The sequence below is a fragment of the Myxocyprinus asiaticus genome, chromosome 19 (genome assembly GCF_019703515.2).
Source record: "Myxocyprinus asiaticus isolate MX2 ecotype Aquarium Trade chromosome 19, UBuf_Myxa_2, whole genome shotgun sequence".
Taxonomy (NCBI): Eukaryota; Metazoa; Chordata; class Actinopteri; order Cypriniformes; family Catostomidae; genus Myxocyprinus; species Myxocyprinus asiaticus.
In genome coordinates, this window is record NC_059362.1 from 38396795 (window position 1) to 38411621 (window position 14827).

At 39.9% G+C, this 14827-nt stretch overlaps 1 protein-coding gene across 2 annotated transcripts in view; it reads right to left on the reverse strand.

Annotated features, from left to right (window-relative positions):
- The window catches only part of LOC127456679 (sodium/potassium-transporting ATPase subunit beta-1-interacting protein 2), a 253204-nt gene that overhangs the window by 33361 nt on the left and 205016 nt on the right, over window positions 1-14827 (reverse strand). The window lies entirely within an intron of this gene.

The following is a 14827-nucleotide window of genomic DNA, read 5'->3' on the forward strand; positions in this document are numbered from 1 at the left end:
TGCTCTGGAATTGGTGAAAATAACTGATGGATGAATTGGGAGAAGGCTCAAATGGACTAACTTACTCTATAACTCTACATTATTAATTTGACGTAAAAAAACAAAACAAAACAAAAAAAAAACATAGCGCATCAAAACAGCCAGTTCAAATGGCAATGGCTTTAACTTTTATTGCATTATTTCTGTGATTATTTGATTGTTTGTAACATAAAAATAAAGATACTGTAACATTGAAAAGACTGTTTTGAGCAACTGTTTCATTATGGGCTGTGTCTCGTTTGGAAGGCAGCGTCCTCCGGAGATCGCATTTGTCAGCCGCATACATCATCGAGGCTGTCTCATTTCAGAAAAGTGAGTAGGACACTTACAATGCAGCCTTCGAATGGGACCTCCTTTCACGGGAATTCAGAGGATGCATGAGGTGTATCCTTCATGGGCACTCACAACCCACAATTCTTTGCTTCAACGGAAATGTCTAAAAAAAATATGATGTTCAAATGCAAGGAATGTTAATTCCCAAGTTGAAGTACCTCAGTAGATGGGTGCAGAGTATATAATATGTATAATTATATTAATATATAATTAGACTAAAAGCACACCTGTAAATCTATTTTCTTTTCTCTTTACATCATTAGAACTCCTAAAATTTACCTCATACATTCCCTTCTAAAGGATCTTTTTGTTCCCTTCTCACTCAAAGCGCTCACTCTAGTTAAAGAGTGGCGTGTTGTCATAGCAACCATGTTACGTTACGTTTCCGTTTGTCCTAGGAAGGCCGTCTTGTTTAAATGAGGCTTGTTTAAGGAGGACGCTAGGTATACTGCAGCATTCAAAGGATGCGTCCTACCTTGCACAGCCATAGACATTTTTCACAGACTGTGATGAAGCGTTTCTGCCTTATTTAGCAGCGTAAATCTAGCAAACTTTTTTATATGAGAATTTTTTTAAATATAGAGTGTAAGTTTATAACATTATTCTTTGTGTTATATTACCCTGGAATTAGTTTTAAAAAATTACTACAGCTGCGAGGGGGTTTCGATTACAGCTGCTGAGACAGTGACAGTAAATTTTGTATCTTCTCCCATCTGACTGTCTTAATCCACTGCTCTCTATTTTTTTTTTCTTCTGGAAAGTCATTCAAATTGACTTTTTCTTTTGCTCTTGGAGCAAATGGGTAAGTGAAAAGAATATTTGCTGTGGTCTCCCATTCACCGCTGTCAAAGTTTACCCTGCAATTGTTTACTTCAGCATTCCAAAACCCGGAGTGTGAAAAAGGTCTATACAACCGCTATACAGCCCCTCTCTCCTGGTAAACAGCAGCACGACTGCAGATCACACACACACACACACACACACACACACACACACTCACACACATGTTGGTGCAGCTATCATTATGAGGACTCTCCATAAACATAATGATTTTTATACTGTTCAAACTATAGATTCTAACCCTACCCCTAAACCTAACCCTCACAAAAAACTTTCTGCAATTTGACATTTTCAATAAAAACATCGTTTAGTATGTTTTTTAAGCGATTTAAATTATGGGGACACTAGAAATGTCCTCTTAAACCACATTTATAGCATAATACCCTTGTACTTACCAGTTTGTAACATAAAAAAAGTCCTCGTAAACCACTTAAACCACTATGGAGTGGTGGTGGTGTAGTGGACTAAAGCACTGAACTGGTAAGTGGAAGGTTGTTGGTTCAATCCCCACAGCCACCACCATTGTGTCCTTGAGCAAGGCACTTAACTCTAGGTTGCTCCAGGGGGACTGTCCCTGTAATAAGGGCACTGTAAGTTGCTTTGGATAAAAGCATCTGCCAAATGCATAAATGTAAATTTAAACCTGTCCACACACAAAGGTTTGATTGCATGGCTCAGGGATGTGATCTAATCATAAGTGTGAACTTTGCAAAGCTACCTCCACCACACGTTGTACTTGGAAAAAAAATTGAACGGGTGCAATGTTAGATTTTTCAGAGAAACGGTAAATCTGTAAATGTTAATATAAAGCATTTAGGTTAAATTAAGTGGCACTAACCCGTGTGTATTCTGCAGAGGCAGTGGGATGTGTCCAAAGGTGTTTAATAAGGTTGCTGGTATTCCCCATTTGGCTTGAAATCTCTGTAGGGATTCATGGCAGATGGGTTTTCCCGGTCTCATCAGGCAAAACACAAAATAATTCAAAATCTCGCTACGTGAATTGTGTTGTGTAAAAAGCATCTCACTCTCCAAAGTTTTACTTAAATCCATATTATCCATTAGGAGACATGGCAGCCAAATTAACACGCTGGGATTCAGACGTGTTTGTTTGAAGCATGGGAAAACCACACATTGAAAAATAAACAATAACATGTAAGGGGCAAATTCGAAAAAGCATTTTGCATTCTTAAAGGGTACTGCGTGAAGGGGACGCCACTAGAAAAGACTATATTTTTAATGTTATTGCAGACATAGGTCTGATTCAAATGAAGGTTTTAGTGAAAATAATATTTACTACCGCACAAACGCTACTACCGTTTAAAAAATACTGTGGCACCGCCAGTATTTTGAAACATTAGTATCGTGATACTGCCGTACAGGGGCGGACTGGCCATAGGGAGAACCGGGACTTTTAGGCCGTCCACGAAACGGGGCTGAATGGGTGGCAATAAGCTGAAACGGGCCGCCGCGCTTATGCCGAACGGGCAGAATGTAAAATTCAGGGCCGAATTCTCTTCCTAGTCCGCCCCTGCTACCGTGCAACCCTACACAGCATTTTCTTATCATAGAAGCACAAAACCGTCCCAGCACACAGTGAGTCCATGGACAGAACTCCCACTTACTTGGCTTTGAAGCAATCAACATGAAATGACATCCACAATCCATTCTAATTCCACAATGTCATATATTTCTAAATAAAATAGAATCAATCAATCTCCACTTTTACTTTCACATTCTTCTTCTTCTGTTTTTGGTGATTCACATTATTTGTGCATATCACTACCTACTGGGCAGGGAGGAGAATTTATGTAAAAAAAAAAGGACTTAAGAACTGATCTGTTTCTCACCCACACCTATCATATCGCTTCTGAAGATATAGATTTAACCACTGGAGTCTAATGGATTACTTTTATGTTGCATGTGTGTGCATTTTGGTGCTTCAAAATGTTGGTACCCATTCACTTGCATTGTGAGGACCTACAGAGCTGAAATATCCTTCTAAAAACTTCACTGTGTTCTGCAGAGGAAAGAAAATCATACACATCTGGGATGGAATGAGGGTGAGTAAATGATGAGAGAATTTTCATTTTTGGGTGAACTATCCCTTTAAGACAAGGAATGTGTGTATTCAGAAAGTAAATAGGGTAAATTTGAATTTAATGTTGATTTTAAAACAAAAGACAGCCAGTACTGGGCCTGAGACTTCAACAGTAAATAAGAGAGATGAATATGAATCGGATGAAAAGAACAAGAATAATGAGTTTTGAAAACACATTTAATGGCCAAACAAAGCCAACGATCTCTCCTAACAGACTCCTTTAAAAGCCCAGGGAACACAGCTGTGCTTTTCATGAACCCTCTTCATCAGAGAGCCCTGTTGTTGTGTCTTATAACGTTGATTTTATAGAACCAGACTGATTGGACATCTCTGATTGAATCGAAAGAAATAAGAGAGTAGGACAGCTTGAAGTCCTCTCGTTCGCACTGCAAAAACTAGCTCTACATGGCCACTGTCCACCAAGACAGCCAATAGACTTGCACAGTTGTGCTCTCGGCAAACCTACTTTGACATTCTCCTAATGTGGCCACCCAGAATTTAGATTATAATTAAGAGGGTGAATGCCATTTGCTTTTTTTTGCGATACACGCTCATCTCGCCTTAGGGGATGCTCTAGCATGGAGGCATGTTTACAAGACTGTTTATGTATCGTCCTTTCTTATCATTTGAGCAGTTCATTTAACTAAATGCATGGAACAAACAGTCCAGACTGCATTCCCAGTTCAATCCCGCTGGATAATCACAACGCAGCGGTAAATGGGAGGAAAAGCCGATTTAGGATTCCGAGAATACCTCAAGGTCTTGCTCTCATTTACACAGAATAATGTATCATTCCCTCCTCCTTCTCAGCAGGCCTGGCGGTACAGAGCATGGCCATGCTCACACAGATGCAGTCCATCTGCAGACATTGTCATTTACATAACATTTTCCAACTACTGTATGTGAAGGACAAGGGCCCAACATGGTGTCACCTCGGCTCAGCACATATTGGGCCAGACAGCAGTCTGGTTCCATAGATACAGCATCCAGTATGGATGAGTAGACAATAGAGGCAGCTATCAGAGCTATGTGTTTGTATGGGGAAGTGGGCGGATTAGAGTTCTGACACATTGTAAACAATACAGGTTATTCTGTTGATTACCTGATTATCATCTTCCCATGGTGTTTGCAAATTATGTAAACAAAATTTGTGGACTGTATATACAGTTTGCACTAGCTGTAAGATAAAAAGCTATTATGTGAACTAAGACTATGTTTGGAACAAAGTCTATGTTGGCTTACTGCATACCATACTGAGCAGTATACTGTACACTGAATATGGCCTATGACTAGGGTTGCCAACTTTCTACCAGTTAAATACGGGACATTCCAGCTTTAAATATGGAACACTTTTTTTCCCAGTGGGGCTCCAGCATGAGACGCTGTGCAAAGGTTAAAGAGGTGCATCTAAAGCTTGTTTACAAAGAAAACAATTGAAAAACAGCGTGGACGGAAACTGCTGTGTTCGGTGTGAACAGACAGGTCCATTTTCTGATTTATGAAACATTCTCGGCAGTTTGGGTGTGAGACACTAAAATATGGGACAAATGGCATCCCGTATGGATTTCATACTGAATGCAACTTTATTTCCTCAAATAGAGCAGAAAGAGTGCATTTAAGAGTTAATTTATTACAGAAATATTATAATACTATTGTATAATAATAATATTAATAATAATAATAATTATTATTATTCAATAGGAATACATTTATTTATTTTTTTAAACTTACTACTACTACTACTACTACTACTACTACTACTACTAGGCCTATTACGATTATTAAATAATTGTCTGATCACGGTTATTTGAGATAACTGTGATTATTGTGCACTTTAAAGGACTAGTTCACCCAAAAATGAAAATTCTCTTATGTACTCCCTCTCATGCCATCTCAGATGTGTATGACTTTTTTTCTTCTGCTGAACACAAACAAAGACTTTCAGAGGAACATCTCAGCTCTGTAGGTCCATACAATGCAAGTGAATGGTGACCAGAACTTTGAATCTCCAAAAATCACATAAGTCAGCATTAAAGTAATCCATAAGACTCCAGTGGTTAAATCTATCTTCAGAAGCGATATGATAGGTGTGGGTGAGAAACTGATCAAAACTTAAGTCCTTTTTTACCATAAATCTCCACTTTCACATTCTTCTTTTGTTTTTTGGCAATTCGCATTCTTCTTGCATATCGTTACCTACTCGTCGGTGCTGGTCAAATGTGGAGATTTGGGGATAAAAAGGACTTAAATATTGATCTGTTTCTCTCCCACACCAATCATATTGCTTCAGAAGATATAGATTTAACCAGTGGAGTCTTATGGATTACTTTGATTCTGCCTTTATGTGATTTTTGAAGATTCAAAGTTCTGGTCACCATTCACTAGCATTGTATGGACCAACAGAGCTGAGACGACACATTTCTGGGTGAACTATCCCTTTAAATCACAATCACATTTTACTGTCCAAATAAGGGAATGAATGGCATGTTTGAGTGTCTCATTCAATTAAACTCCATCGTCTCCAGACCGCGGACTCTAAAGAGCGTGTGAAAATTAACCATTTCTAAACCAGGCTTAAAGCGCTGTGATGCACATGCCATCTGCGGAGGTTTGTACCAAACTCCCGCTAAAATTTAAACAAGGATTTTAGTGAACGCAAAGCACGCCAGTTTCACATTAATTTAACAATCGTGCAATGGAAAATGTTATTTGTCATTGTGGGTTCATACACGCAGTGTTAATGACACGCAGTGACAAGAGGAGCCCTGTGTCATGCCCGCTTACTCTTATTTCTAAGGAAATTATGTTAAAATAAGGGCTTGTGGGCTTAAACAGAGAGCCTTAAAATAACGCGTGAAAGATTTTTGACAAATATTGTACTACTGAATATAATATAATATAATATAATATAATATAATAGCGGTTTGGCTGGGTTCCAACAACAACAGTGTACAGTAAATGCAAAATGGACCAAGACTAAAGATGACCAAAAAGAGAGACAGATGCTATTTTAAGCATTTTTATTTATTAACATTTTATCCCCTTTTCTCCCAATTTGGAATGCCCAATTCCCACTACTTAGTAGGTCCTCATGGTGGCGCGGTTACTCACATCAATCCGGGTGGTGGAGGACAAGTCTTAGTTGCCTCCGCTTCTGAGACCGTCAATCCGCGCATCTTATCATGTGGCTCGTTGTGCATGACACCACGGAGACTCCGCATGTGGAGGCTCATGCTACTCTCCGCTATCCACACACAACTTACCACGTGCCCCATTGAGAGCGAGAACCACTCATCATGACCACGAGGAGGTTACCCCATGTGACTCTACCCTGCCTAGCATCCAGGCCAATTTGGTTGCTTAGGAGACCTGGCTGGAGTCTCTCAGCACACCCTGGATTCGAACTCGCGACTCCAGGGTTGGTAGTCAGCGTCAATACTCGCTGAGCTACCCAAGCCCCATTTTGAAATATTTTTATATTTAATATATAATTTTAAATGTCATTCATAAGATTTTTAAGCCTTAGAGGACATCATGTAAAAGTTAAATATGAATAAATGACGTCTTAAAGTTTATGAAGCACACTTACACCTATGACAAAAGTATGATAATTTTTATGACAATTAATCTTCATATTCACAATTATCATCAGCCAAATTTCATAATCGTGACAGCCCTAACTACTACTACTACTACTACTATTACTAATATTTATTATGAATTATATTACGATAATAATATTCAGGTTGAATGGGTTCCAAAAAATAATGAAGAGATGTGAGCTAAAACTCTTTCAAAATGTGGGCAAAAACAGTTGTGAATGTGAAGGAGACCATGTTTTTTCACATTTCGCAGTTTCATTTACTTATTTTTGACTGAAGCGAAAGAGGACCGAGTTTGGTTCTTTTTAAGATGGCTCAAGTGAGAACAACCTTAAAGCGTAGCTCTTTCCATTAGCAGTAGAGCATGTCCAAAACATAAATGTTTAAACTAAATTTTGGTCACAAGGAATCACTCACTAGTTTTTTTTTCTTTATCATATCATTGCACTTGCAATATTTTTCAAAATAATAGCAACATGATCAATTTACCCAAATCACGCTACCTTATTGGTAATAAAAATGATACATCATTGATGACAAACCATCACCAAAGGGAACTGCAAAAATATTGACTGAACACTTCCCTGCCATTGGAGAGACAGTCTTGTCCCAAATTCCCACCACTGGTTGAGCCAGTGCCTCTCTATGTCAGGTTGATCGGGCTCCTCAAATAAACAGAGCAAAGTTTTGAAATTGCCACAGTGTTTACAGTTTTCGGGGGAATAAGTTTACAAATGACTTAGTTGTTTCTGCTTAAGTTGGAATAAAGAAAAAAAAAATAATTATTGTACATCAAAAAAATTACACACACTCTGATCAAAAACTATTAAGATAAAAGATGATCAAAATGTGAACAGTATACATACTGCATAAATATTAACTACTAGTATTATAGTTTGCTATTCCGAACATGTCCATGCTGCACACGCTCATACAGATGTTGTTGTGTTGTGTACCATTCCTCTTCCATGTCATTCCCAAAAGGGAGGACTAAATTTAGATTCCATACATGTGAATAATACATGTAGGGTGGCTAAGGAGAAGCTAAATAATTGAGGATGCATCTGGGAACGAGGATTGATCTCGATGCAAGTATCTTAGTTAAACCCCGCACACCCGCTTGCCCATTCTTTATTGCCTGCAGTTTCGATTAATGAGTTTTAATGTTTATCTTCAAAGCAAGGAGTAACTCAATTCACTGCACAAAGAACGATGCAGTTTAGCATGTTAAGAAGGCAAATTATATTAATTCAAGCTATATCCATTGGAAAGTCTCACGCAGATACAGTTTACTTGTCTTAAATGTAACAAACTCTGTGTGTATGGATTTTGTCATCCTATTACAGTCAGAATAAGGAATACATTCTCAGAAATAGCTCTCAATAAACTTGCAATCACATGGGTGAGTTCTATAAAAATACATAATAAATATTGAACAGCATTTCAACATGTCCTTGAACATTTTCATGCAGTGACAGTTACAAATATTTGAGCAGAAGAAAATGATTTAAAAAAAGAACTGTGAGGCAGGCAGGCGAGGAATGAGGATCTAAATGCATCTTTTAATGGAAGCCAAAGATAAACAAAGTACTCGAATAAGAATAAGACGAAACAAGACATGGGAAACCAGGCACAGAACGTGACAGCACATGTGAAGACTGACAAAGAAACCAGGGGAAAACAAGGGCTTAAATACATAGGGGCAAACAAGGGAACGAGGAACACCTGTGGAAACAATCAGGGGAAAACCAATCATAAAATGAAACTACAAAAGGACTACAAACTAACAGGAAACAGGAACTAAACAAGAATTTCAACATAAGTCAACACAAAAACAGGGAATATGTGACAAAGCCCCCCTTTTAAGCGGATTCCAGATGCTCCAAAAAACAAATAGTCCATGGAGTGTGGGGGAAAACGGGTAGTTCGGGGGGGGGCACAAATGGCAAGGGGAGCAGAGGAACAAGGCAAAGATAGGGAGGTTTGAAACCAAGGTGGAGCTGGAGGGATGGAGAGCCAGATTGACTCTGCAGGCTTGGAGGACCAAGTAGACCAGGGCAGATCAGGTGGACGGCCAGGGAGACCAGGGCAGATCAGGCGGACGGCCAGGGAGACCAGGGCAGATCAGGTGGACGGCCAGGGAGACCAGGGCAGATCAGGCGGACGGCCAGGGAGACCAGGGCAGATCAGGCGGATGGTCAGGAGACCAGGGAGATGACCTCAAGGTGGGGACTGTGTCAGGAGTCCTGGGAGACAGGGTCAGGAATTCTGGAGGTGGCCGCAGGGCAGAGACAGGAGGCGGCGTAGGAGGAGTCTCTGGGGAAGCGGGCGGAGAAGCAGGAGGAATAGTCTCTGGGGGAGCGGGCGGAGCCATGGAAGACTGGGAGCCGTGGAAGACTGGAGGAGCAGGCTCTGGGGCGGAGCAGTGGAAGGCTCAAGACAGAGTCCTGGATGAATGGGAAATGTCCTCCGTGGTCGCGAACATGGGAGGAGACTCGGGAAAGACCTCCGTGGTCACGAACATGCGAGGAGACTCGGGAAAGACCTCCGTGGTCGCGGGCATGGGCGGAGACCCGGGAACAACCTCCGTGGTCGCGGGCATGGGCGGAGACCCGGGAACGACCTCCGTGGTCGCGGGCATGGGCGGAGACCAGGGAACGACCTCCGTGGTCGCGGGCATGGGCGGAGACCCGGGAACAGAAACTATTCTTCTCCTTCTCCGGATGGCCGAAGTTGACAACGCTGGAGTGGGACGGACAAGGCTGGCAACGCAGGCTCTGGGACGGACGAGGCTTCTAACTCGTTGGCCGTGGCAGGCATGGACAATTTGAGGTAATGTCTTCATGGACCTACGCACCAAGATCAGTGGCAGGCCATGGAAGGCTTCGAGACAGGGGGCCGAAGACCAAGGTTTTGACCTGGGGTTCCCGCCATAATCCACAGTATAATGGGAACCACAAATTTCCAGAACCTTCTCCACATATTCGCCGAGCGTCCAGTGAGGATCAGCCGGAGGCATCAGTTCCCTCAGTGCACTATTCAGACTGGCCCGGAAGAAAACCACCAGAGAGCGGTCTTGATAGTGCACTTCATTTGCCAGCTCTAAAAACTCACGGACATGATCCTCAACTGGACAGTCCTCTTGTTGAAGGAGTAGAATTCTGACAGCCGCTAGATCCATTCCTTGGTCAGTCTTTCTGTGAGGAGGCAGGCGAGGAATGAGGATCTAAATGCATATTTTAATGGAAACCAAAGATAAACAAAGTACTCAGAATAGAATAGAATAAAATGAAATGAAACGAAACGAAACGAAACGAAACGAAACGAAACGAAACGAAACACAGGAAACCAGGCACAGAACGTGACAACACGTGAAGACTGACAAAGAAACCAGGGGAAAACAAGGGCTTAAATACATGGGGGCAAACAAGGGAACGAGGAACACCTTTGGAAACAATCAGGGGAAAACCAATCATAAAATGAAACTACAAAAGGACTACAAACTAACAGGAAACAGGAACTAAACAAGAATTTCAACATAAAAGTCAACACAAAAACAGGGAATATGTGACAAGAACATTGTTTCTCTGTATTCTGACTTGAGAGGAAATGGCTTGATTGTCACTTCCTTCACAAGCTCACTGCTTGACTGGCCTTGAACAACCACTCAAACTTGCAAGACTGTATAATTTCACAAAGCTATTATTTAGCTATTCACATCCTGAGGTAGTTTTTGTTCTCATTCAATATCAATAGCATTTCTGCTAGTTTAAAGTCTTAAAGGGGTCATATTAACATTTTTTTCCATGAGCTCCACTTATAAAGTTTTTTTTTTTTTTTTTTTTTTTTTTTTTTTGGCAAAAACATCATGAATTTATTTTTCCATGTCCATTTTCTACCCTCTCTCTGGCCCTTAAAATGAAATGGTCTGTTATTTGCTGCTGTGCCTTTAAGAAATTTCCCTTTCGCATGTGAAATAAGCAGTAACGTTTTGGTCTGCTAAGGCTACGTCCACATTTATCCGGATATATTTGAAAACGGCGATTTCATTTTCAAAATGCTCCCCATCCACGCTGCCATTTTCAAGCATGGTCCACACTAAGACGTATGAAAGCTCTTAAATCCCCTTACTGCGCATGTGAAAAATCACTGTTCCATATACGGTTTTGTTTGGTCAATTGTCCTCGCGTTCCGTCGCTGGACAGCAATTCCGAGTAAATTTCCTGTCGTCTTTGAAGATATGCAATGTGAAGGTTGTACAAAGTAACATTTATCTTTAACAACGATAATGCTATAATATGCCACAACAACAGTGCTACAATATGGGCCACCATCTTGATTGTTTTGGGTTGAATGGGTCACATGACTGCTTCACTTGACATCAAATACGTCTTCGTTTTCAGATATCTCCATTTCCCCTGTCCACACTACCATGCAAAGACAGCATTTTCAAATTTATCCACTTGAGAGAGCATTTTCGAAAAGCTCAGTTTTCGCTGTGAAAAACGCCATCTCAGTGTGGACGGAAGGCCAAAACTTAGAGAAAGATATGTTTTCAAAAACGAAAATGTATTAGTGTGGACGTGGCCTAAGTTACAGTCTGTGGGTTTGCGTGCCGCAAAACGTTATAGAAATGTTCAATACTAGTTAAGCTCAATCGACAGCATTTGTGGCATTATATTGATTACCAAATTTTATTTTATTTTATTTGTAACTTGTTTATTTAAAAAAAAAGCAAAAATTGCATTTACAGTAAAGTACTTACATTGGAAGTAAATGGGGCCAGCACATAAACATTAAAATACACACTGTTTCAAAAGTATAGTCACATTATACGTAAAAATGATATGACTATATATATATTACAACTTTGTTGTCATGACGACATAACGCTGGTAAACCTCGTAATCTGGTAAATGCCGTAACACCGGTAAATTCCTGATTTATCACACTAAAATCATGTTAACTTGTATACTGAAATGTTTGTCTTGTGGCTATACTTTTGAAACAGTGTAATTATTTAAATTTCTGGACTGGCCCCATTCACTTCCATTGTAATTGCTTACGGTAACACACTTTTTACTTTTATTTAAAATAAACGAGGGATGAGTCTAAATAATTTTAACTTGTAAAGCTTAACTTGTATTGAACCCGGAACGTTCCTTCAAAGTCAGTGTAAAATGATCAAGGTCCTTGTTTCCAATAAACTTCAGCCACTTGTTTCTAACAATGGGATCCTTCAGAAGGATATGAATACACACAGCCAGGAAATGTAAACGCAGTGTAGTTCTAGCGGGAAGACTCACAGCTGTACATCATTGCACCATTAGCTAGGTAACTCCTAGCCAATCATACATCAGCCATTGCTTCATAAGTCTGCTTACGATCTATCACATTGCTGTTTCAGTGTGCCAACACGGCAACCTCCACCACCCCACCACCACAGGTTGAGTCCCGTCCTGCACAGGGGTAGGCTCCTTGCCCCTGCCCCCTATCTATGGCAGGATCTGACAGTTTTGAGTACAACTTCTTTGGACCGCCACACGGGGCTATGACAAAGAGAGACATTACACTCCTGTTTCATATTCATCTAATAAATGTAATCTTAAACTTTATTCTAGTCTGCAAGTCTTCCTGATTGAACAAGGTTTGACAAACTTTCAAACCTTTACACATTTGACTCTTCTTGTTCATTCTTCTTGTGTTAGGAATGTGTGTAAATATAGCCGGCAATGGGTTTGATGCTCACATCTGTCTGACATCAGAGTCATTTTTGCAGTTAAAACTGCACAACGTAACTTTGTGCTCTCTAGCGACATCTGTGTTTAAAATTGCAAGCAATCTGCAGAAGAATACATTATGTCTGTCATGTTCTGGCGCTGCTCTTCAGGCAGATGAATCTCCCAATTTGAACTTACCTTGACATCGCCTGTGTGTGATCATGATTGTCTTAATATGATTATACAAGTGTTTTATCTACAATTAATGTTTGAAAAGTACTACCATTTTCAATTTAAGTGGTTAGACTAATGATAAGGCTGATACGAGTTCAATAGAAGACTCAGTTACTACAATAGCATGTCTATGCAATGCACACAATAACACGTAAACTAAAAATATAAAACAAGGATTCAGTAATGATGGGGATGAAATCTACTTTATTAAATGTAAAAATAATATGCTTAAATATGCAACAAAACAATAACAAGAAGTCATTTTCAGAAGTCATACATATTAAACATGTCATAGTAACGCGATCGGTTAACACACGAGTAATGTTCGATTCATAAAAGCATGACAAGCAATATTAGCTCCAACAACCCTACCAGAAAACATATCCAAGCATTATAGCAGGTAAACAACTTGGAATAACAGATAAACATCCATCTAGACTGCAACGATGCTGTCCTGAACTGTGTGAGTGTTTCTGAACTGAGTTCAACGGTATAGATAGTTTCTCCAGCCAGAACATGAGACAGCTGGCACTTCTTTCCTGTGTGTATGGACATGTCGTAGTGACGCAAGGATGAACAACATAAACCAGTGATTTCATGCCAAATCTTACCTGACAGCTCAAAATACAAATCATTGATATAGGCTTACAGTAGTGAATCGGTGTAAGGTAAGGACATTGTTTTGAATACTGATTGTTGATGTACTCAATCAATAATGGCAATTTGTTCATTTTTAACCAAAAAAATCTTACATAGTGAAGCTTTAAGTTTCAACAGATTTTTTGTTTAGTTTCTTTGACTGGGAAGGAAGTTTTGAGTTCTGAAGGCTGCAGTACATTAAGCTCTTTTATCTCAAAAGATCAAGAAAAATATGATTCCTCAGGATATGATCTCTTTAAAAACTTAATGACTGGTGTCTCTCATGAGTGGAAAAACACTCACACCAAGCACGGATCTTATAGTTTCTTACATAACCTACTTCCAAATTTTGTCTAGGCAGAATCACCTGGAATAATCAATTTGCCCATGTTGACACAGCATCACTCGACCCATTTCAATGCCAATGTGGATTCTTGCCTTAAACGGCGCTCTTGCACTTGCATGGGCATGGACTAATTCACATGTCCTTGACTTCCTTCTCAGGCGCTGGGCCTCTCTCCAGGTGGGCTGCTCACTCCTAGCTTTTATAGACTGCGCTAGTGGGCTACTTAACATGCCAACAATCGCCCGTGTCCTGACGCACCAACGTCTTTTGCAATCTTTCAAGTGCAAACACTTACTCGAGGGCAACCAGTGTTATGTTTTTACACAGTGTTCTCAGCACAAATCAAGGGTGAATGTTTTATGCACTCTTTACTGAAATGATTTAAAAAGACAATGTCTTTGTAATGTCTTGTAAAACATAGACAGCTGGCATGGAGAAATGCTGATTATATAGGCGTCTAGGTTGTTTGTAAGGTGAGTGGAGAAGTTATGTATTTTTTATCACTAATCATGGTGCAGTCAAGCAGTTTTTCAGTAAAACCTAGTCCTGTTTCAAAATAGATTGAGAATTGCTTGGCTCAAAGCAGACGAAACCTCACAAATATGGCTAATGCCTGGTCAAACATGGCTTAGCTCGAGGACAAAGATGCAAAAAATTATACTTTTCAGGGTATATTCTGTCTAAATTGAAAAACATCAAGACCATTAAAACTCAATTAAATGAGTGAACAACTAATCCACAGAAATCATAATGCTAACAACCAACAATCCTCAAAATTATAGCAGCTAATAAGTGGTGCTTGCTTTGGCATGCATACTCATATTATTGCTCACACTTATGGTTTGGAATTTGAACATACCCCTAACCATTAGTGTTAAACTTTTGTGTGTTACTCACCCCACACCGTTTGTGCTTTATTGCCATTATTAATATAGATAAAATCTGTGCTATTGCTTTTCTAAGCAATCAGACTTAT